The 24,876-nt window shown below is 47.7% G+C and overlaps 1 long non-coding RNA gene across 1 annotated transcript in view; it reads right to left on the bottom strand.

The window, feature by feature from the left end:
* The window catches only part of LOC308562185, a 63,868-nt gene extending 47,804 nt beyond the window's left edge, over positions 1-16,064 (bottom strand). Inside the window, exon 1 of the long non-coding RNA XR_013999591.1 lies at positions 15,983-16,064. This is a non-coding gene — a long non-coding RNA (uncharacterized lncRNA). The remainder of the gene's footprint in view (positions 1-15,982) is intronic.
* Between the last annotated feature and the right edge of the window lie 8,812 nt (positions 16,065-24,876).

The raw sequence follows: 24,876 nt of genomic DNA, 5'->3' as shown, positions 1-24,876 counted from the left end.
CACCCTGTTCCTCTCTGGGCCCCAGGAGGAGAGTACAGCATCTGTGTGTGTGTGTGTGTGTGTGCGCACGCGCTTTCAGCCCAGATAGGAAAGTTTAATGGCATTACTCAAATAAACATGATCTTTTTACAAGCCTCAGGTGACTCTGGATACCATGTGATTATCCCGGGGCCAGACAGCAAACCCACAGATGACATGATCCTCCTGGCAGAGCATCCGAATGCTTCTCATTGGACCTGACACTGTCAGGAGCAGGAAGAGACCAGGGTCAGGCCATAAATCCCTTCCCTGACCCAGCAAATTCCTTCTGCTCTGCTCTCCCAGCCCCACGGCGCGGTCCGGGTTCCCCACTGACTCCCCACTTCCACTGCTCCTGTCGCCATCCACACTGGTCCTCAAGCCAGGAACATGGTTTGCCCTTCATCAACCCTGACCTCCACCCCAACAACCAGTCCTGCCTATTCTGCCGCAGAACGGCCCTGGCCAGGCCAGCGTGGCTCAGTGGTTAGAGCCTGAGCTCACGCACCGAAGGGTCACGGGTTCAATTCCCGGTCAAGGGCACACACCTGGGTTACAGGTTTGATCCCCAGTCCCGGTCAGGCGCGTGCAGGAGACAACCAATTGATGTGTTTCTCTCACATCCATGTTTCTCTCGCTCTTTCTCTCTCCCTTTTCTCTCCACCTCCCTCCCTCCCTTTTACTCTCTCTAAAAAGCAATGGAAGGCCCTGGCCAGGTAGCTCAGTTGGTTAGAGCACTGTCCCGCTGCGCCAAGGTTGCGGGTTTGATCCCCGGTCAGAGCACATAAAAAAATCAACCAATGAATGCATAGATAGGTGGAACAAGTCGATGTTTCTCTCTCTCTCCGCTCCCCCACTTCCTTTCTCTCAAATAAATTAAAAAAAATAAAAATAAAAAATCCAAACCTGTAGAGAATGTAAGAGTGTACTTAAGCCAAAACTGAGGTCAGCTGCAGGGAAGCAAGATCTCAAATGCTCTGGCGAAAGACAGTCGCACAACTTCTCCTACGCACCTGAAACGGAAGGAGTGTGAGCGAGGCTGCAGGAAGGTGGGAGAAAGCAGGTGGGGACGGGGGTACAGGACAGTTAACAAGATTATCTGCTCTTCTGAGGGTTAACACGTGCTTCGAGGGGGGTTACTTCTGGCATTTCAAAGGTGTGTTAACCTAGATGCACAGAAACAATGGACAGGGCTTAGAAACCTTTTAGTAAAGAAGTTACAGGCCTGGGCCGTGACTCCACCCTTGACCTGCCGATGTAGGGATGTGCGATGTATCACGGCACCCCACTTTCCTCCGCAGAGGCCAATCCCTGTCTCTGGGGCTCTCTCTGACATGTGCCGGCATGGAGACACTGCCCACAGTTAGCTTTCACGCCGACTGTATTCCCCAGACTCTGAGGGGAGCAGGCCCAAGGGTTTCCCTGTCCTGAAGCCAGAGCCTTCCACTTATCCAGGGCCTGGCAGCACCTCCACTGCTTCTTCAGGCTTTTCTGATAAGACGTGGGTGGTCTTCCAACAAGGTTTTTAAAACTACACGAACTAAGGCAAGTTTCTATCACTTTGGGTGAGTGTTTACCCAATAAACACTACTGGACTGCTTAGGCTACTAAATGTCATGACTTGCAGGTTTAAATGACTTGATGATATTTGGGTTCTTAGGTGGTTTCTGCCCATTTTTATCTGGATGCCTGATGCTACGTAAAACAGCCCAGGGTCTGGAATTAGGAATGGCTGTTTTCCAGCGCTGAGCGGCTGGTTGAAATATCCGATGTGCGATGGATGTAGCTGACTCGTGTATCCAGCCGTGGCTCTGAGGTCAGGAAGGGAAGGGACACGTGACCCCCGAGTGTTTGCAAAACCAATGGTTTTACCCTTCCCCCCAGGGCGTGAACCCCGAGGCCCTTTCTGAGTTTCCCCTGCACAGCTGCACAGGTTTCTCCCAGGAGCTCCTGGGAGACCAGCACCCAGCTCAGGTCCCAAGACCCTGAGCACCAGGGGCCACCGGTTTTCCACCAGTGCCGCTGTCCCAGTCTTTTCCGGGACAAACTTACAGCATCAGGGAAGACCAAGCTACAGAGAAGGGTCTGCGCCTACCCTGAGGAAGCCGAGGCAGGCGATGACCCGGGCAAACGGAGCCAGACCAGCAGACCAGCGAGGGCTTCTTTCTGATGCAAAAACAATGGATTGGGGGTGGGTGCACTTTGGGAATGTTTTTTACTGTTGTTAGCAATTTTCAAAGGTCTTACATAACAACACAACACAAAGGCAGGCCTAAAAATCTCCAGTTTGTTTGAGGGGGTACCATGTGTGGACGAAAAGGGGCCACGTGCCTACTTGATGCGCTCAGGGGAGGCCTGAGTGGCGGCCTTGCAAACTCAAGAGACCTACAGTAACCACAAAGGATGGTCTGAAATTAAAACTTTCTAATTAAAAGCAGTTTGTGGTTTGTAGTCATGTCCTAGGCTAGAATCTTCCTGAAAAGGTCCATCTTTACCTTAACTGAGCCCGTCTACTGTCTTTCTGCATCTACGATAACATATCGTTAGAATATCAAAGTAATTTTCCTTTTTCCGGACCCCTGAAATCACAGGCACCACCCTGCGGAGACCACAAATCCCCTCATTGTTACTGAGTTAATTGTTGACTGTTAACTCTCCTGCACCCGCCCAAGTAAGTGTGTCCATCATTTAACTTTCTATCCAACCCCAGAGGTTTCCCACTTTGCTTTCTCCCGCCCCCCTCATCTGTCACCAGTGGGTTTCACGTAACCCGCATACCTCTCCGCTTTTGACTGTAATGTGAAAAGTAAGGGGCAAACTGCCGTTCTCTGGAGCACTGTCTCAGTCGGCTGAGATCCTGCTTCCCAGCATTTGTCATCAGTTTGGCTCCCATAAACTCACAAAAATTCTTAGCAGGTTTGAATGTTTCTTACGTTGACACGTTCCAAGTACTATGCTCCGGCTTTTAACACGAATTCTCTTATTCTCATAATAAGCCTGTGGGAGAGGTTTCCGGTCCTATGGTCCGTATTTATGAGAGAGGAACCCCAAGCACTAGGTTAGGCCATTTACTCGAGGCCGAATGATCGCAAGGGGAACAGCCTGGAGCTGAAGGAGCTGCTGCACGGTTTCGAAGCCTGTCCTCATGGTCATTCCAATATAACGTCTCTAAAATATTTTAAAATTGATTTGAGAGAGAGAGGGAGGAAGGGGGGGAGCGAGAGAGAGAGAGAGAGAGGAAGGGGGGAGAGAGAGAGATGTGGGAGAGAGACAGCGATTGGCTGCTGCCGGTACCCGCCGCCCACTGGGACCGGGGATCGAGCCTGCAACGGAGGTATGAGCCCTTGGCCAAAATCGAACCCAGGACCCTTCAGGATGTGGGCCAATGTTCTAACCACTGAGCCCAACCGGCCAGGGATTTTTTTTTTTTAATATGTTTTTATTGATTTTAGAGAGAGAGGAGGGGAGGGGGGGGAGAGAGAGAAACATCAGTGATGAGAGTCATGGACCGGCCGCCTCCCGCACGCCCCTGCTGGGGATGGAGCCCGCAACCCGGGCATGTGCCCCGACCGGGAATCGAAAAACTGTGACCTCCAGGTTCATAGGTCAAGGCTCTAACTGCTGAGCCCCGCCTGCCAGGCAAGACTTATGTGCTTAACAGCTGCGGTCATGTGTAAATATTCTCTTAACCTGATCCCTTACACTTAACATGAAATTAGAGCGAGCGGCCTTAAGTTCTCTTTCAAGCTGAAGTGGGAATAAATGTTTCATGACAAGGGAGAGAAACAGGAAGTATGTCCTCTATTGCCATGTGTCTGTCTCCATGGATCCGCGCGGCCACCCGGCTGCTCTGCAAGTGTTTTCTCTGCAGGGCCCTAAGCGAGCCACCAACAGCAGCTAAAAACGTCTAGGATGTAGCCCACTGTGGAGGAGGTTATGGAAACTTTCTCCCCGGGCGCTGGGGGAGGCCCGGGGGTGGAGAGAGGCCTTCACTAGCCAGGCTAGGGGACCTGCCGCACATCAGTTAATTAATTCACTAACTGGGAGCAAATGGTATCCAGCGGGAAGCGTGGCTTCCCCTCCGAACACTAATCACTGGCCCCTTCGTGGAGCTGAGACGTGAGGCCATCAGGCAGGATCCCGGATGAGCAGGCGCAGACACTGCAAGGAGGCCGTGAGTCTCATCAGCACCAGCATGATTGCCAGGTTTTATCTAGGGAGATTAATTAGAACTTTCAGAAGTGCAAGTTCGGGCCATAAAATATTCACATCCGTGTCACCGGTGATATAAGTGCACTGAAATAGCCCAGGGCAGTGTCAGGGTACCCGGCTTGGGCTGCTATTTGAGGGGCATTTTCCTTTGCCCTTCAGGTAAAGGCTCCTCAGTGGCCAGCTCAGTGGCTCTGACCTTTGCCCTGTAACTTCCCCGGCCTCTGGTGCTCCTGCGTCACCTCCCTCACCCGCCTGACGCTTCCAGAACATAAAGCGTTAGCATTTATTTATTTATTTATAATCCTCACTTGAGGATATTTTCTCCATTGCTTTTCAGAGAGAGTGGAAGGGAGCGAGAGGGACATCGACTGGATGCCTCGGCAGGGCCGGGTGCTGGGGGTGGCTCTGGGGTGGCCTCGGGAAGCTGAGTGGGGCTGGGCTGCGGGGTGAGCTGAGGGCTGGCAGGCAGCAGACCTTGGAGGAAGCGGGAGCTGTGCTGTCTGATCTGAGCGGCCTGAAGAGTGAGCAGGAGTCAGGGTGAGAGGCGGGGCTCTGACAGCCCCCAGCCTCGGAGGCTTAACTGGAAGGACACCTCCATCCAGGGCAGGGCTCTGGGGGAATGAATGGCCGCAGCCAGGGAAGGTCAAACCCCGCAGGGCTGAACAGTGGCTTTTCAATACACTAGAGACAAAAAGGAAAGACACTACAGTCTCAAAGTCTTAAATCTGGGCTTAAGGCACTTTCAAAGCAGCAGAGACTTTCTGACTATTCCGAGTGTGAGCTCAATGGTTGCAGTGCGGAGCCGCCAGGTCTCTGTGGCCTGGCCCCCTCCTGCCCTTCACGACCTCCGGCAGGCCAGGCGGTTATTACCAGAGGGAACTTGGATGACTCAGAGGGTGCTGAGCCCCCAGCCCACGGAGCGCCCCTCCAGGAGAAGCTGCCCCTCTCCCCTGCCCAGTGCAGTTGGGGGACCCTGTAAGAGACACACAGGGACATACATGCAAAGGACGCTGGCTGCCATGCTAACCCCTCCCCCTGCTTCTGCCTTCACGCCAGTGAGTCCACTTAGACTCAGCCTGCTCCTAAAGGCACTGGGTGCATTACTTGCAAGCAGAGTCCTACACAAGGCAGCTGCCACTTCAGGGTCCTGCTGTCACTTTGATTCTTTTGTCAAAACGAAGTCCTCACAGCTTTACCCCGCCTCCTGTCCCTGGTCTGCCTATTTTGGGTTAGAAACTGTGGTGGTGGTGGGGGGGGGGGCGAACCAACGAAAGCCCGCAGGAACAGGTCCGCAGGTGTAAATGCGGCGTCCTGCCCAGGGCCCACCTGGTCACCACGCTGGTCAGCCCACTTCCCTTTGCATCCTCAACTCTCCCTGGACAGTCTTTAGTTCCTACCCTGTCCCTGCGGCAGAGCCGTCTGCAAACACCTCGGGGCTTTAATTCCCGCAGAAGCAAGGATGTGTGTCCCCGAGCAGGTTCCGGATTCGTCTGTGGGGACTTTGGGGAACGTAAACATGAACATTCTGATACAAACACGAGGTCCCGGGAGCTGTGAGCCTGACGATGACTGTGAACATTTCTCCCAGGTCTGGGGGGAGCTCGGGGACCAGCAGCTCTGCCTGGGACCCAGGACGAGGGTCAGCTTAGAAGCTGCCTCTCAGATGCCTCCTGGTCTTCAGCGTGCTTCTGAGTGGTCACATAAATTCTCACCTCAGTGCTGTCCGAATGGAAAAAACTTGGAAATAACCCAACTGTCCCCAGCAGGAGAGAAGCTAAATTTACGAAGGCACATTTGGAGAAGGGGAGCCTAGGTGTTAGGCAGAGGGCAGAAACTTGGGGAACTGTCCAAAGCAAAATACCTAATAGGCATCATTTAAATGGCTGCATAGCACTTAATTATATGGATACACTGTAGCTTATTTATCCAATCCCCTGTGTTTAAACTGTAAATATTTGCTATTATAGATAATGACTTACTGATCACTTTTGCATACAATTTTCTACAATTTAAGAACTTTCCTTGCGCGTCCTAGAAGGGGAGCTCCCGGGACAAAGGATGTGTGTGGACTTTCAGGATCTAGGCGGATGCGCAAAGCCCTTTTCTCAATGTGTCTGCCAACTTCCCGCCTGCTGCGGTGCTTGGAAACTTCATTCCACTTTCCCCAACGTTAATTATTACCCAAAATTAACCAAAAATGATGTTCCACATTGCTTTAACTTGCATTTCTGGAGTATCAGTTAGGCTGACCATTTTTAACAATTTTAAAAATTATTTGCGTGCTTTCTGAGAATTACCTATGTACATATTAGACCCATTTTCTATTGAGCCTTTGTGTCTTTCCTATGAATTTAGAAAGACTTCCCCAGGGCAGTTTGGGCCGCTGCACGCTGTCTACCCCGCCCACAGGCCTCTGGAAAGCATTTGGCTCAGTCACAGTGAGTGGCTCCTGCCTTATCCCCAAAGCTCCACCGCCAGCCCACAGGGAGCACTGGACAGCTCCTCCGAGAGAGTGGGAGGGAGTGAGAGAGGGACAGAGAGAGGGAGAGAGGGGGGGAGAGAGAGAGATCAGCGCGAGAGGCACAGCGACTGGTTGCCTCCCTTCCTGCCCGACCAGGGTGGGGATGGAACCTGCAACCAGGGTCCATGCCCTTGACCGGGAATGAAACCCGAGACCCGTCGGGGCGAAGGCGACGCTCTAACCACTGACCCACACCAGCAGGACTGAAGTGCGTTTTTAATCCTAAAGTCGGGTAATGCCAGAGAAGTGCGGTGGACTTAGAAGATTTAGGTCACTTTGGCCACATGACCATTATAGTCACCACGTGGCTCCAGAGAACCTGCGAAGTACTTCCTGGTGCACAGTGTCGTCGTTTTCAGCTTTTTTGTTTTCCTACAAAACACAAGCTAAACCAATATAGCCCGTAGGAAAACAAAATGAAGTGGAATTACTGAATCGAGGGAGCAAGAGAATAAAGAAAATTAGACCAACGCGAAAGGCAGAGGGGAAAACTATAAAAAGATAAACAGAAAACATGAAGATATTAAAAATCAGACCAGCCATATCAAGGGCCATTAAAAATTCTAATAGACTGAAGTCTATGAAAACACAAAGAACCCTCAGATTGCATTAAAAAAGTTGTAAGCTTTTTACAAGATGTACGTCTAAATGGAAAACATGGAGATATTAAAAATCAGACCAGCCATATCAAGGATCATTAAAAATTTAAATAGGCTAAGTAAAAAGTTAAATAGACTAAATTCTATTGAGATACAGAGAAACTCAGATTGCATTTTTAAGAGTTATATGCTCCCTGGACACAGACAAGAGCAGGGGAAAGGCCTGGGGGAGGGAGGGATCAACGGCGGAGGGGGAGAAGTGGGACATCTGTAATACTTTCAACAATAAAGAGAAAGTTTTTTAAAAAGTTGTATGCTTTCCACAAGAGGTACATCCAAAACAAAACACCACAGGAGGGTGGAAAGAAGGGTGGATAAAGACAAGAAAACAGAACCAACGTAGGACGTGTAAGAGTCACTGCAAAAAGCAGCTGTGGATTTTAAACGTGCGTGAAGCAACTATCTGACCTCAACACCAAGTCGTGTGTCACAGATGTTTATATAGAAAAAAATGGAGTCACAAATGTATCTCCCTAAATAATCCAAGCCAGCTTTCATGTTGTAATGAGTAAATTCTATCAAACCTTCCAAAAAGTTATAGATAGTATAATTTTTTTATTATTATTCAACGGTTCCAGATAACAGGAAAAAAGCCAGAAATAATTACAATTCATTCTACAAGGCTAGCATAACCTATGTTTTTTTTTTAATATGTCTTTATGGATTTCAGAGAGAGGAAAGGAGAGGGAGAGGGAGAAACATCAATGATGAGAATCACTGACTGGCTGCCTCCTGCACGCCCCCTGCTAGGGATCGAGCCTGCAACCCGGGCATGTGCCCTGACCGGGTATCGAACCCCGATTGCCTGGATCCTAGGTCGATGCTCAACCGCTGAGCCACGCCGGGCCGGGCACGGCTGGCACAATCTTGATCTCAAAATTGGCAAAGACAAAAGGAAAAATATAAACAGATGCAAAACACCAAGTAAAATATTAGCAAGTCAAACCCAGCAATCAGTTAAAAGATTGGCACGCAGGGAGACACAACATTGTGGAATCTACTACCAATGTAATAGAGGAGATCAGAAAAGTAAAAGTATTTCTTTTTAAAAAAAAAATGTTTCTACTGATTTTAGAGTGAGAGGAAGGGAGCGGGAGAGATAGAAACATTGATCGGCTGCCTCCTGCACTCCCTCTGCTGGGGATCGAGCCTGCAACCTGGGCAGTGCCCTGACCAGGAATCGAACCGGTGACCTCCTGGTTCATGGGTCGATGCTCAACCACTGAGCCACCCGGGTCAGGCAAAGCAAAAGTATTTCAACAGAGGCAACAACCAGTCCTGGAAAACAATAACCTAGGAACAGACAAAGCTCCTTCACTTTGATAAAAAAAAAAAAAGTCAACATAAGTTTTTGTTCAGTGGAGATACCATAAATAAAATTTAAAAATTGCCATCTAGGAAAAGCATAGAATGATAAAGGTAGTAAGAAGAGCCAACGTTAACGCAGGGGTTATTACCTGCCAGGAATTATGCCAAGTATTTTACATGAATTATCCAATTACAATAGATAGATACTATTATTATTATTATTATTATTACTATTGTTATTCCATTTTAACAGGTAGGGAAACTGAGGCTTAGAAAGGTCACACATATGCTAAGAGAGTTCCTATCTGGACTGGGCATTTGTAGTTTTGGGTTGTTCAGGACCCCAATTCTCTGGTCCCATCACTTCTTAGACACGCAACTCAGGCCAGCTGATTAGTCTTTGGCTGTGGAGCTGGACCTTACATTTGGGTTTAGAAAGTCTGAAAAACCATCAGTGCTCCTGGCTACGTAAAGAAACCCTAACTCCAGAAGGATCCAATCACAGCAAAGAGGAGCAGAGGTGAAAGGTAAGCGGAGCCGAGTCTGACCTCATCGTTTGGGCCCCTGAACGCACTGGTGCCGGAGCTGAGGGCTGCTCCTGGGCTTCCAATTACTGGAGTCCGTGAGTTCCCGCTCTTCTTAAGCTAATTTGTTTTTTTGTTTTTATTTTTAATTCTCACTCGTGGATATTCTTTCCATTGATTTTTAGAGAGAGTGGAAGGGAGAGAAAGAGGGAGTCAGAGAGAGAGAGAGAAACACACCAACTGGCTGCCTCCCACACGCGGCCTGACTGGGGCCGGGGACCCACCGAGGTGCGTGCCCTTGGCTGGAACGGAACCCAAGACCCTCAGTCTGCAGGCTGACGCTCTAACCGCTGAGCACACTGGCCAGGGCTCTTAAGCTAATCTGGATGGTTCTTTGACCGTTGGAATCCAATATCCATAGTACATAAAGACTCCACCTACTGTCTAAAGATAAAAAATACAAACAATAGTACGCTGGACAGAGCGTATGATTAGAAAGTCAACGAAGAAATATCAGTGGGGGTTCACTCTGGAACTCCTATTTGGGGGGGTCCATGCCTCTGTGGTGGAGGACCGGGTGCCATTTTTATCTGCTCGTCCGGGGGTCTCCCCACTGCCAAGGACCACACGGGACATCCTTCGTTAGTGTCCGGTGATGACCTGGGTATGCACACGGTTTGTCTGGGGACCACTTCTGCATGATGGGCCTCTTACTTGGCTCTATGAAATAATCTTCCTTAAACACGGATTAGAAAAGATGATCATTAATGGTATATTATCTCTGAGATATTAAGGAACCGAGAAAAGGTCCTCATGGCTCCTCTGAGCACGGTGGAGGTGGGGCCTAGGTGTGCTGTGGGAGGGGAGGGTCATTAGCCGGCTCCTTCCAGCACGGTCTTCGCCTGCCCTCCCGCGTAGCCTGCTGCAGAGCCGTAATGAAGCTGGCGGCTCCTTGGGGCACGCTTTCTCTCCCTTAGTACGCGGCTTCTTTGGAACAGAATCAATTACAGAGTTTTATTTTATTTCATCTCTACAAATTGGTTGTGGGATGATGCTTCTTTGGTGTGAAAGAAAAAGTTCTTGGATGAGAGGCTGATCTAGAGCAGAAAAAGGACTGTCACCCCGAGTATGTGGCACAGATTGGAACCTGTGATGAGTCAGCGTAAACGTTTATTGAAAACCTACTTTGAGCTCAGCACCTCGAAAGGGTCAAAGTGGGGAGAAAACAGTCCTGCTCTCCAACAGCTTTTGGTCTTGTTTGGGAGAGGAGACGGGGGCCAGGGAAGCAATGGGTGCCACCTCTGACTCTCCGAGGGACAGGGTGACGCTGAGGATGGTGGGGTGGGGAGGTGCTGACAGCTTGTTCAGAAGCGGAGACACCGAAAGCATATCTGACACCTGTTCCCTCGGGATGGGAAGGAGGGAGCTTAAGATGAGCGCAGATGCACACACACCTGTAGGATGACACCCCACGAACAACACAGGTTCATCTGCCTCCTCCAACACGGTGTCTGGGACTAGGGTGACGATGGCCTGTGAGCGAGTAATAGCCACAATGCCCGCTGCTGCTGAAGGGAGCCTGGCACTGCCAGGCACGGGCAGGACAGTGTCAGAGACTAACAGGGACACGTCAAAGGTTACAACACGGAGAGGACCCACCGATTAAATGTGGGATAATTTTAGCGTTAAAAAAACTAGAACCGCAATAGACTGAAACACATCAAACCTAAAAATCCGCCCAGCCAGCGGGGCTCAGCAGTTGAGCGTTGACCTAGGATCCAGGAGGCCACAGTTTGATTCCTGGTCGGGGCACAGGCCCGGTTGTGGGCTCGATCCCCAGTCGGGGGGTGCAGGAGGCAGCTGATCAGTGACTCTCATCACTGATGTTTCTCTCCCTCTCTCTCCCCCTCTCCCTTCCTCTCTCTGAAATCAATGAAGACATATTTTTTTAAAAATGGCAGAATGTAAATACCCAGGTGATGGGTATAAGGCTTATCATACTATTTGCCCACTTTTGTGACTTTCTGAGCATTTCCATAGACGTTAAGCCTGCGCTTCTCCTCTCGGAAGTCCTCCCTGCCCTACAGGGCATGGGGTGCAGTCCACCCCTGATCTCCAGGTATCTCTGGAGGTAAAGCAACCTGAGCAGCTCGGCAGAGTTTTCCAACAGAAAGACAGGCCACCAGTCCCAACACACGCCAAACGCGGGGAGGAGTCCCGGGGGTCAGGCGTCTTCCTGGAGCCCGAGACACTGCAGGTTAACAGCCGCCCCCGGCCCCTGGCGGCTGAGCAGCCCCACAGCTGCCGGCAATTAGGGGAGCTGGGGGCCCCCCCGAGGAAACACCTGCTGCCTGATTAGGACTAATTGCGAGCTGGCACTGAAGTCCCCGATCGATGGAAACGGAAAGCCACTGGGGAGACTGGGCGGGGAGGCTCCTTGTGGTGAGCGCCTGTGGGGATCTGCAGTGCTGTTCCCCAGTATTTCCCGAGGGCCCCAAAGCCACCCACCAGGCACTGTTGCTGGGAAATCACCCTGAAACCCTCTCACAGTGTCCTTCTGACCCAGGGGAGCTTCCTGCTCCCCGATTCTGGTCTGTGGCTGAAAGGAGCCTGTTTCTGCGGAGAGCAGCGTTAGAAGGACTGTTTCTGGGAGCGACCAGGGGTGTCGGGAGGGCGGGCGCCGGGAGCTCAGGGAGGCCTCTGGGGTGCGGGGCTCGGCGGAGCTGACGAGTTGGGGTTGGAGTTGGGCTGCTGGTCTGTATTAAGCAGACTCAGTTCAGAGGCTCGCTGGCAGCCACTGACTTCAGGGCCCGGCCAGTGTGGAACCTGTGGCTGGGCCCCAGAGCGGACGGCGGGTTCCTGGGAACGATTTGAACCGGCTGAAGCCAGTTCTGAGAATACCAGACGAGAACTCTCTGGTCCTGTCCCTCAAGGGATCCTGCTGTCCCTGCAGGTCCAAGAGCGAAGAGGAGATCCCAGAGGATCTCTTTAGATGCTCCTGGGGACAAATAAAGAGGACTTCTAACCCTCTCCCTACCAGCACATTACATCTTCTCATTTAATTGAATTTAAAAATTTTTCTGAACTGATTCTGAGAGAGAGGGAGAGAGGCATGGTGTCGCTGTCCGGCCACGTACGCACTCGTCGGCTGCTTCCTGCGTGCCCTGGGATGGCGCGCTGACCAGCTGAGCCACCCGGACAGGGCCCATTTAATCACGTTTTTGTTAGAACAGAACACGCACATACATGGAGCTCTGGGTTTTAACCCATTTTGAAATTCGAGGATGTTACAATGAAGCGTGGGTTGTATTATTTGGGAAGGTACATTTCTGGGCCTCACTTCAGATGCGTTTCGCAAGCAGGACACAGTCACAAAGGAAGTCCTTGCTGGTCAGGCGACCCGGAAAGGAAAGTTCCTCCGCAGACTGGACACAGAGACTGGACAGGTCAACCTGTGAGCTTGTTTCTCGGGAAATACGTGCATCTTTTTAAGAGTCTGTGAGAACTGGACAAGAGAAGAACCACACTGCTGCTTTGTAACTGTGCAGAGACAAAGGCCCGTCGTTCTTGCACAAAAAAGGCAACAAGTCTGAAAGGCGTTAAAGTGAAACTACTGTAAAGTAAAGAAAGGATTATGATCCATTCTTAACTTTTTTACCTCAAAGAGAATCCACAGCAACTTTTTAATACATATGTTTTGATTGATTTTAGATAGAAATGAAGAGAGAGGGGGGGAGAGAGAGAGCGCGAGACATCGACGGCCTGCCTCCTGCACGTGCCCGGGACAGCGCTCAACCCCTGGCCACCCCCGCTGGGCAGGAGGACATACAGCCTTTGCCAAACCTTAACTTTCATGACTGGGAGACAGGCTGCCCTTAAAATTGGTGATAACCCCAATACCATCCTGTTAGACTCCACTCTAACACTCTAATGGATGCGACCCCTTTCGACTCTAACTAGCTGCCGTGAGAAACAGGCGTGTTGCCTTAACAGACGTTGCAATCAACCGAATGTAAAATGCATGTTATTTTATGGAATCAGACTTGTTCTCTCCCTGTGTGCATCATTAGATGAATCACAATTAAATACCACATTGAAATTTCAAGAGTTGTTTCAGAAGCTCTCGATTTTTTAAAAATTGCTTTGAGAGAGAAAGGTCGACCTGTTCCATTTATTTCCGTATTCATGGGTTGATTCTTATACGTGCCCTGACCAGGCGTCGAACCCGAAACCTGTGGGTGCACGGGAAGATGCCCCGACCAACTGAGCCACACTGGCCGGGGCCACTGTGCACAGAGCAGCCACACAAAGATTAAAGAGAGAGACAATGCTCGTGGCGAGCAAGCCTCCAGGGATTTAAACTACTACAAGCTTCTTTAGGATGGCATTTCCACGGTGAAGAATTTATCCCACGAAAACAATCAGACAGTAGCACGAAGATTATATCTACATGAATGTCATCAAAACACTTAAAACAATTTTTAAAAGGGAAAAGCAAAGAAAGACATACCCAACAACTTAGATAAATGATAGATCCAGGATACATTGTGTGGCATTAAAAACGGTAATGACATAAAATTTAATGGTGTGAAAAAAATTACAAAATAGTGAGAAAAAAAGCATATTGTAAAAGTCGGTATGGTCCCAGTTTTGATTTTAAAAAAAGGAAGAAAAAAAAAAAAAGGATCTGTTTCCCTGTTTCTGCCCACATTCTACCTCTGGGGTCTCATCGCCAGCATTTAACACGCATCTGATTCTAAGACAATACTTTTTTTTCCCCTTATGAGGAAATCTATAATCAATTAGTGAAATATATAGATATTTAACTATTATAATGCTTAAGAAAATCTGAAAGGATATATACCAATAAAGTTAATATAAACTTAATTTTCTTCACTTTGTAAAATGTCTGCAATAAACATATTACTTTAAAATCAGAATATCAAACGTACAATTATTTACAAATGGAAAAAAGAAAGGTCTCGTTTTACATAGCACTAACACTTCTAGGCATTCAGTCTAAAGAACTAATCGCAGGTGCACGGCACCGTCTTAGCCCGTGTTCCCCGGAAAGAGGCCACGAGGGGAAGCTCCCCGCTGATAACGGATTAGTGGGGGGAAGGGAAGCAGGGAGCTCACACAGGCAGGCGCCCGAGCTCACACAGGCCTTAGCAGGGCCTCGCAGGCACCCCCGTGCGCTCACGTTAAGCGCTCACCCGGGCACAGCCCCTCGGGGGGGGAGAGGACCCACACACGCCAGTCCCTTTCCAGCCCTCAGTAGGCAGGGCCAGCCCGCAGGCGGCAGGGCCCTAGCTGTGCAGGTGTCACCGGGCCTCTCCAGGGGGAAGCCGGCGCCGGGGCGCGCGAGGCTCCGTGATGTGTGGGCCACGGGAGAGGCAGCTGTGTGGGGTCCACGGCCACGGGAGTAACGTGGGCCAAGCACCCAGACGGCCCTCGCTTCCGGCCGGGCACTGGGGCACTGGGGCACTGGGGCACTGGGGCACTGGGGCACTGGGGCACTGGGGCGGGGCTGCTGGCTGGGGGCTCTGAGCCCCTCACCGGGCCCTGGCCGTTTCTCAGGCCGTGGTACGGCCCACCCCCGAGCGCGGGGACCCGGTCGTACCCTAGCACAACATGCAGATTTCGCAGGGGGAGAAGGTGCGCTCACTCCTCTTCCACAGGAAGAAACGAAAGTATAATCTTTTTATTTTAAAGAACGGTCTGCTGATTTTGAGAGAGAGGGGGAGGGAGAGAGAGAATCATTGATGGGAGAGCACAACATCCACCGGCTGCCTCCTGCACGCCCCCCACTGGGGACGGAGCCCACAACCCGGGCACGTGCCCTGGCCAGGAATGGAACCATCGACCTCTCCGTGCACAGGACCACGTGCAACCAACTGAGCCACACCGGCCAGGGCGACAGTTTAATCTTAATGGTAACAGCCAGTCATCTTGAAGCGTCCAGAACAGGCCCTGCTGCTATAACTGGCCCATTTCCCTCCCTCACCATCTACCCAGATTGCCCTCACTTCCGGCCGAGCCCTGGGGCGGGGCTGGACTGCTGGCTGGGAGGGTCTGAGCCTCACCGCCTTGCCCTCTTGGGCCCTGGCTGCTTCAATGGCTCATGTACAGTTATCGGTAGCAGGGAAGCATCCCAAGACACCCTCATTGTGTGAGAGAAAGTATAACCCTTCATTTTACACAAGAAAAGCCTGCCTCCCACCCACACCAAGTCTTCTTATGGTTCGCTGCTCCCAGATACAGCATCTTTTGAGACTCCCCCTGCCCCCTACATGCTCGCACAAAGCAAGGTGGGGGTGGGGGTGAGGACCAACAGGAAATACTGGCGTCTGCGAGGATTCCTTTAATAAAGAACCATCACCCGTGGCAGGGTGTCATGTTTCCCCTGCTAGTCATCAAGGGCGAGATAGCGTATCGACCATGTCGGCGGAGAAAACACACTTCTTTGAATGACCTGACACCTTTGCTTAGGGAAACATGTGACTTCCAAAGACCGCGCGAGCAGAAGGGCATCTGGTGGGAACACTGAAGGCGGCCGAGGCTGACTTCTCCCGGACCAACCGGCCAGGACTGCGGACCTTTACCCAGGGCCCATCTACCCGTCCACCCACCCAACAATGAAAACGTGAGATTTGTAAATACCATTTCGGGAAATGCCAATCTGTTACGAAGCACATTTTCTCCGCATTTCCCAGGTTCTGACAATGAGAAGCGCTTACCTGGCACGGCCGCGTGCCTGGGCTCAGCGGCACATGTTGCACGGCCCTGAGAATGAGGCGTGAAGATTCCCGTTTACTTCGGATGGATGAGCTTTTCCGCTTTAAATGAAAGAAAGATACAGCTGAGGTAAGTTCATGTTTTTTTATGTTACTGTGACAGTTTCGCTACCCTTTAGATTGTTGGATTTTAAAACCCATACTTATTTTTAAACTGGGCAAGCCCCCTGCCCGATGTTACCGATCCCCTAATTCTGTTCATTTATTCAGTGCTACTATGTACTTAATATATTTAGACTTAACTTACAGATCTTATTAAAAATGCATTTCCAACATATTTTACTTTGTGTTACCCATTATTTATCACTATTAGAAAAATTTAGCTTTTTGACCAATTGTGTTCTACTAATAACTGTAATAATTACTCAGTTTCTTAATACTTGAAACCGTAAGGTCAAAAGAGAAAGTAGTTTTGAATTTAAATTTATGTGCATATTTTTGCTGCAGACACATGTGATCAGGCCAACAAAGTCAGTAAAGAACTTTCAAATATAAAAAGTATATTAAATTAGATTAAAATTCTGTAGGGGAAGGGAATGAAAATTCAGATTCAGGAAACTAGTAATAATGTAAAACTTCTGACTATTAAATACAAGCTTTCCTTTTAAAATCTAGTTTTACTTTAAAAGTTGTGGTGCCCGGCCAGGGTGGCTCAGTGGTTGAGCCTCAACGCAGGAGCCAAGAGGTCACCAACTGGATTCCCAGTCAGGCCACATGCCCGGGCTGGGGCTCGATCCCCAGTAGGGGGCGTGCAGGAGGCAGCTGATCGATGATGTCTCTCTCTCGTCAGTGTTTCTATCTCTCTATCCCTCTCCTGTCCACTCTCTAAAAGTCAATACAAATATATATTTTAAAATAAACAATAATAATAAATAAAAGCACATAACATAAAATTTGCAATCTTTGCTATTTTTATGTGTGATTCCGGAGAGGTTCAGTACACTTACACAGCTGGGCGACCAGCGCAAAGACATCACCTGAAAAACCGAAACTGTGCCCATCCAACAACACCCCACCCCCCCTCCCTCCAGCCCCTGGCACCCACCCTTCCACTCTTGGTCTACTTTCCCCATAAACAGAATCATGCAGAATTAACACAAGCTTTACTTTTGCTTAAAAAAAAAAGGGGAGGGGGCCTGTCCAGTGTGGCTCAGCGGTTGAGCATCGACATAGGATCCAGGAGATCGCGGTTCGATTCCCAGTCAGGCCACAAGCCCGTGTTTCACGCTCGATCCCCAGCAGGGGGCGTGCAGGAGGCAGCCGATCAATGACTCTCATCATTGATGTTTCTATTTCTCTTTCCCTCTCCCTTCCTCTCTCTGAAATCATTGCTTTTCAGAGAGAGTGGAAGGGAGAGAGAGAGAGACAGAGAGAAACACTGACATGAGAGAGACACAGAGATTAGTTGCCTCCCACAGGGGCCCCGACCAGGGCTGGGACCGAGCCTGCAACCCAGGTACGTGCCCTTGGCTGGAATCGAACCTGGACCCTTCAGTCTGAGGACCAACACTCTAACCATTGAGCCAAAATGGCCAGGGCTGAAAATATATATATTTTAAAAAGATTCTTTAGTAATTAAAATTACCCTATATCTTCGGCATAAGTTAGATTTTTCTACAATGAACTTAAATAGACAAACCGGTATTTGCTCCTTAATAGTATTTTTTTATGAGTAAGATAGTGTATCACCCTGTGAGTGATTAGTACACGTAAGTGAACTTACAGAGGCAGGAGGGGCCTTGGGGGTCAGGGATTCAGAAACATGCAGAAGAATAAACTAAGGCGCCACAAAGGAAACTGCCCCAAACAGCCCTCAGGAAGTTCCGAACCTCATCTGAAACGTAAAGACGTGACTATTGTGACTGCCCATAAATATTTCCTAATCTCTTAAAAGACATCCTTTAAGACACTTCAGAATAAATTAATGGAATCTAATGACTTAAAACTCAAGTGCTGTTATTTCTACAAGATCTTGGATTATATGCTTCATTTGTACACTGGAAGAAAAATCGCATTTTCATTTCTTATATTTTATTTATATTAGAGAGAGCACTTCAATATTAACTCAACTATCCATTAAATGCAAAAATGTTAATGTAATATTAAAAATGAAATTTAAGTGGAAGCAAGGGGAGAGCGCGTTAGGGTTCCCATGGCAACTCGCACTCCGCTCCTCCGCTTCTGGGTTGTAATGTGGTCGTTGGTTATGGGCTCCTACAAAATATTCAAGGATGTGGAGGTTAACTCACGTCCATTCAAGAGCTCAGCCACAACCTAACATTACATCCGGCAAGAATACTCTAAATGTTAACCCACATTCTTTCATCATGTTAATCCTTGAGCTCAGCCACAACCTAACATTATATCCGGCAAGAATACTCTAAACAACCCACATTCTTTTGTCGTTGTTAATCCTTAGCCAAGTATATTTTTTCCATTGATTTATTTTTCTTTTTAGAGGGAGGGAGGGAGGGACATCCATGTGAGAGACATCAACTGGTTGCCTCCCGCACACGCCCCGACGGGGGCCAGGGATGGAACCTGCAACCCAGGTACGTGCCCTTGACCGGAACGGACCCCAAGACCCTCAGTCCCCGGGCCGACGCTCTCTAGACACACTGAGCCACACCGGCTAGGGCTTTTTCTTTCTCATTTTAACATGTTTAGTTTTGCTTGTTTTTGAGCCTTATTTTAAAAAAGAATCTCCACGTAAAAAATTATAGTGAATGCACAGCAGCTAAGTTATTTATGACAGCCCCAGTTTGGAGACCCAAATGACCGTCGACTGATTTCTAAAAAGTGGTATGTTCCCACAATGGAATATTATGTGGCGATAAAAAATGACAAGGCATTGATATGTCCCGCAACATGGAGGAATCTTGAAAACACCATGCTCAGTGAGAGGAGCCAGGCACCGGGGACCGCACGTTGCAGGGCCCCGTTCCTATGAAATGTCCAGGACGGGTAAGTGCGCAGAGACGAGAGTAGATTAGTGGGTGCTAAGGGCTGGGGAGAGGGACACGGCGGTTGCCTGCTAGTGGTTACAGGGTTTCTTTGGGGATGATGAATATTTTCTGAAATTAAATATAGGGTGTCCCCCCCAAAATGTATACACACTTGAACAGCTGATAGCTCAGTTTTGAAAATGAAATGTATTTTAATAAACACTGCCTTTATAATTACTCAAACTATTCAGCACATTTCTCCACAGAAATACATCCACTTTAAGAAGTAATGCTTATTTCCTATGAGCTTCTAGATATATTCAGAAAGACGCAGTTTTATTTGAAATTTAGATTTAAAAGGTCCACTTACGTTTAGACATTCATATAGAGACTTTTTATAAGAGACATACCCCTAACAATTCACTTAGGACCTTTTTATTTTAGATTTAATTAAGTTTGTTTAGCATTAAGATTGTAAAAAAGGCTTTCAAAATGTTCTTGTCTAAATTAGTTTTACTGAGCCCCAGTGAATCTTTTTAATGCATTTTTATTTTAGGTATGTACTATCAGAAGTTGGTTTGACCGATTTAAATGAACTGAGCAGGTAATCACAAACTAAGAGGAACATGCCTGTGTTGTATTTGGGAGAGATACACAGGGGGTCCCAAAAAATGTATAACACTTTAACAGCTGATAGCTCAATTTTTAAAATGAAATATATTTTAATAAACACTGCCTTTATAATTATTCAAAGTGTGTGTATACATTTTTGGGGACCCCCTATAGTTGTACAACTCTGAATATACTACAACCACCAAAGAGTATATATTCAATGGGTGAATTTTATGATATGTGAATTATATCTCAAAGCTATATTAAAAAAAAGGTATTATGTTGAACATATTCTTTGACAGTATGTTTGTTTTTTTTCAATCCTCACCTGAGGATGTTTTTTCCATTGCTTTTTGGAGAGTGGGAGGGAAAGAAAGAGAGAGAGAGAAACACTGATGAGAGAGAGACACATCAACCATCAACTGGTTGCCTCCCGCACGCCCCCGACCAGGCCCAGGGGTCAAGCCTGCGGTCCAGGTACGCCATGCCCTTGACCCGAATCGAACCCAAGGCCCGTCAGTCCTCGGGCTGACGCTCCGACCGCCGAGCCGCACCGGCCAGGGCTTGCGGGTGTCTGAGAAAGTGCGACGTGGTTTCTGAGCTCTGTCTCGCGGTTCCGCCCCTGCAGCAGGCCGCCCACCGTTCGAGCTGCCCAGCGCCCAGGGTGCAGACTGCCCTTCGCCCCCTCGGCCCCGGGAGCGGGCGTCAGCTGCCGCTGGCTCCGGCTCTTACAACGGCGCCAAGGCCAACACGCGCATGCAGACCAGCATTTCTCAGGGACGCCTACCAGGCTTAGGGGACGTGTTTAACTCTGTGAAACCAGCCCGCTAGTTTCCCAAGTGCCGTGCCGCTATGTGTTCACATCCCAGCGACGCGTCCACTCTGTCACACATCGCCAGTACCGGGGGCTGTCCTGGCGTCCGTCACCCAGGACAAAATCACATCCTCCCGAGACCTTAACTTGCATTTCCAGCCGGAAGGAGCTGGAACCTCATCTCATGGTTTTTGATCACGGCCGTTTCTTCTATGAAATGTCTCCGAGTATTCTGCCTATTTTCCTACTCATTAATTTCTCCTATTGATGTGTGTGTACAACATGTGTGTATATACCGGGTGTCCCCAAAAATGGATACAAGCTTTAATTTCAAAATTTCAATTTTGAAAATGAAATGTATTGTAATAAACAGACTTTATAACTATTCAAAGTATGTGTACACATTTTTGGGGACACCCTGTATATACACATAAATATACACATACACATCATATATAATTATATGTAGTTTGTTTTGGGTATTAATTTGTTCGCATGAACTGCAAATGTACTTGCAGTTTGTAACTTATCTTTTCACTTTGTTTAACATTACCTTTTGATAAATAAAAATTCAAAGTTTTAATGTAGTCAAAGTCATGTTTTTTCCATTACAATTATTCTCTTTGTGTTTGAAATACTCCCCTAACCCCAAACCCAAATTTATTCTCAGGTAGAGTCTTTTAAAGTTTTTAACGTTTTGCTTTAACATGTATGTCTTTATTTATTTATTTTTTTAAAATATATCTTTATTGATCTCAGAGAGAGGAAAGGAGAGGGAGAGATAGAAACATCAATGATGAGAGAGTCATTGATCGAGCCCGCAACCCGGTCATGTGCCCTGACCGGGAATCGAACCCCGACCGCCTGGATCCTAGGTCGACGCTTAACCACTGAGCCACGCCCGGCCGGGCAACATGTATGTCTTTAACCAATGGAGTGGATTTTTAAAAAATAGATGACATTGCCCGGCCAGCGTTTTTAATGTTAAATACATTTAAAAAATAATTTTCTAAGGCTTGTGATTTTTTTGACCCACCCACCGACCCACATAATGAGGCCGCCCTGCAGTCTGTGCCGGGGCTGGTTGATTTCCTTTCCACCATCTGTCCAGGGCAGCCCCATTCAGGTCCCCAGTGATACTGGGCTGTGGTTACTAAGGTTTCCCAACAGTGACAGCCAGGAAAGCACGGTCCACTCTCAGCTGCTACAACTGACCTCTGGGTTTCCCTTCTCTCTGGGCCTTGACCGAGTGATCCTTCACGAGCTGGTCGGCTCTCGGACGCTTTAAATGCGCGTTTGTATTGTATCCAATTTCTGTTTTCACTTTGAGCAGGTGCGTTTGTCTAAATTCCATATTCTGTTATTACTGGAAGTCCCCCTAAATGACTGTGGGGAGAGTTCAAATGACTGAACCAAGTCCTGTGATGATTACAGCAGTCTTCAGTTTTCTTCCTTTCTTTTGTTTTTTGGGTTTTTTTTTTTAAGATTTTGGTAAGATGTGTCCCTTGTCTCAGTTTTCACATTTACTGATATAAAGTTTAATATTCTAAAAATAAATCTCTGGCCCGGCCAGTGTGACTCAGAGGTTGAGCATCAACTCATGAACCAGGAGGTCACTGGTTCGATTCCCGGTCGGGGCACAGGCCCCGGTTTCTGGCTCGATCCCCAGCAGGGGGCGTGCAGGAGGCAGCTGGTCAGTGACTCTCTCATTGATGTTTCTCTCCCTCTCCCTCTCCCTTCCTCTCTTTAAAATTAATAAAAACACATTTTTAAAAAATAACAAAAATAAATAAAAATAAATCTCTGCTCCATTTGTAGTTATGTCCTCTTGGTCATTCCTAAAACTGCTTATCTGTGCCCTTTTCTCTTGGTGATTTTGGTTCTGTTGCTCCTACTGTTTTCAATTTCATTACTTTCTACTGTTTTTCCATGTCCTCTGAGTTTATTCGGTTTCTCTAAGTTGTATGTTAGTATTTTCTAATTTCAAACATGGTTTATCTATTATTTAGAAATGTAAACTTTCCTTTTTAAATCCTCACCAAAGGATATTTTTTCTAATGCTTTTCAGAGAGAGAGGAAGGGAGGGAGAAACATCGATGTGAGAGAGACACCCCGACTGGTGCCCAGGCTGACGCTCTAACCGCTGAGCACACCGGCCAGGGCTGCTACTGTTTTCTTTACTCAATACTGCTTCTTACATCTCAGACCTTCTGGGATAATGTTCCTCCTCCTTGAAGTATATCTTTTAGAAGTTCCTTTAAATGTAAGGCAATTTTGGTGATAAATTCTTTTTTTTTTCCATCTGAAAATGTCTTTATTTTACCCTTATTCTTAGATAATCCACTTAGTAGAGTGGCCTGAGACAAAATTTTTTGAGTGATATTAATAACAGAGCTTTTGATGGTTGAAAGCTAACAATTCTATACACACAAAGGCAGTGATAAGTACTGTCTTCGTTTTGCACAGCATTTCTCAGATGAGTGTCTGAAATATCTTTTATATGTATCTTTTGACTACATTCTCAAAATTAGCCTGAGTTCACCTTTAAGAAAAGTATTTTATGGTACTCATTTTTCTCTTTTTAAAATATGTTTTTATTGATTTCAGAGAGAGGAAGGGAGAGGGAGAGACAGTAACATCAATGAAGAGAGAGTCATTGATCAGCTGCCTCCTGCACGCCCCCGACTGGGGATCAAGCTTGCAACCCGGGCCTGTGCCCTGACGGAATCAAACTGTGACCTCCTGGTACCTGGGTCGACGCTCAACCGCTGACCACGCCTACTGGGCCATTTTTACTTTTTTATAGGCAAGTCAGTTAACTTTTCTAAGATCTGTAAGCACTCATCCTCATTACCCTCTCGGCTCTAGCGCACATGCCTGGTATCTGCACCTATGTAACTAAGGTTGTGACATTCAAGCTCTTCCTTCTTAATCTTGCCTCTTTTTAGTTTTAAAATTCCTATAGTGTTCAAGAAATCCCATTGGTATAACTTTTAGTTTAAGAGAATTTTTTATTAACCAGGATTCTTAATTCCTTCCAGCATGCCGGATATCAAATCTTTTAAAGATAACTACGTCTTTGGTCTGACACATTCATATATAATTGATAATTTAAGCTAATATAAAAGTTCATTATTTTTTAATCATGTTCCCAAAGAATAAGTTATAAATCTGTGAATAACAGTTCATTAAATTAACACTTCATTTATACAGGGGAGAAATGGAAAATCCTGTCATGTGCAAGGCTAGAATTCTGCTAAGAGTTGCAAACTTTTTCAAATACATCTTTAACACACACACACACACACACACGCACAAAGCTTGATAAGGAAGGAAAATGAATTGCCATATCTTTTCTTAACAGCTGAAAGGAGAAGTAGTCTAGAACAGAGCAAAAGATTCTCAATCTTAATGATCACACACTCTTAGCAGGATTTGAAAAAATAAGCACATTCCCCCAAACAAATATTTACAAATTACTTATGTGTGACAACGTATTATATGTCACAAAATGCACAAAAATGTAACTTGAAAGATGACGAACTGCGGATAAAATATGTAATACCTTAAAATATTTGAAATTATATTAATGACAAAACAACATTACTAAATTTTGTTGTTGTTGTTGATTCTCACCCTAGGATATTTTCCCCACTGACTTTAGAGAGAGTGGGAAAAACATCCCAGGGTGAGGGAAGAGAGAGACAAACATCAAGAGAGATACGTAGACTGGTTGCCTCCTGCACGCAGCCCGAAGGGAGTGGGTGGGGGGACCAGCAACCCAGGTACGTGCCCCTTAACTGGGAATCGAACCCGTGACCCTTCTGTGCACAGGCTGAGGCTCTAACCACTGAGTATGCCTGCCAGGGCCAAAATGACATTTATTGAGGGCAGACCGGTGTGTGGATGTGAATGGCAGTGACAGGACCCAACGTAATTTAACCTGATTACCGAGTAGGCTGCTCTCCTTGTTAATTTCACCGTGTGGCTGAAGAGCCAACGCTGGGCCTAGAGCGGCCACTGAGCTGCTGACTTTTATGATGTGCTGACAGTTTGGTGTCCCCCACCCTGCAACAAAAATAATTCCTGGGGGGGGGATTTGTCACTCATTAGGGAAACAGTCCCAGGAGGCCCCCGGAGAGAGCGGGGAAGTCAGGGAGAAGGATGGAAGGTAATAAACAGTGTTAATGAACAAGCTATTGCTTTAAGCACCTGGGAATCAGTCCTATGGGGGCTGCCCTGAGAAACAGGTGCCCCTCACTGAGGGGTAACCTATTTACAGACCAAATCCTGACCCTCGAGGTTAGGGACCGCCCAGCCCAGCCCAGCCCAGCCCACCTGCAGCCCAGCAGGCTCTGGCATCCAGACGACACCTGCAGAAGTCCTCAGGTTCTGTGAACTGCAGGTGACTAGAGGAGTCCCGGTGCCTGGCTGGGCCTAGACAGCAGATTCCACATCTGCTTCCC

The sequence above is a fragment of the Miniopterus schreibersii genome (genome assembly GCF_964146895.1).
Source record: "Miniopterus schreibersii genome assembly, chromosome: 9".
NCBI lineage: Eukaryota > Metazoa > Chordata > Mammalia > Chiroptera > Miniopteridae > Miniopterus > Miniopterus schreibersii.
The sequence above is the reverse complement of the archived record's forward strand: the minus strand, read 5'-3'. Positions and strand labels throughout refer to the sequence as shown.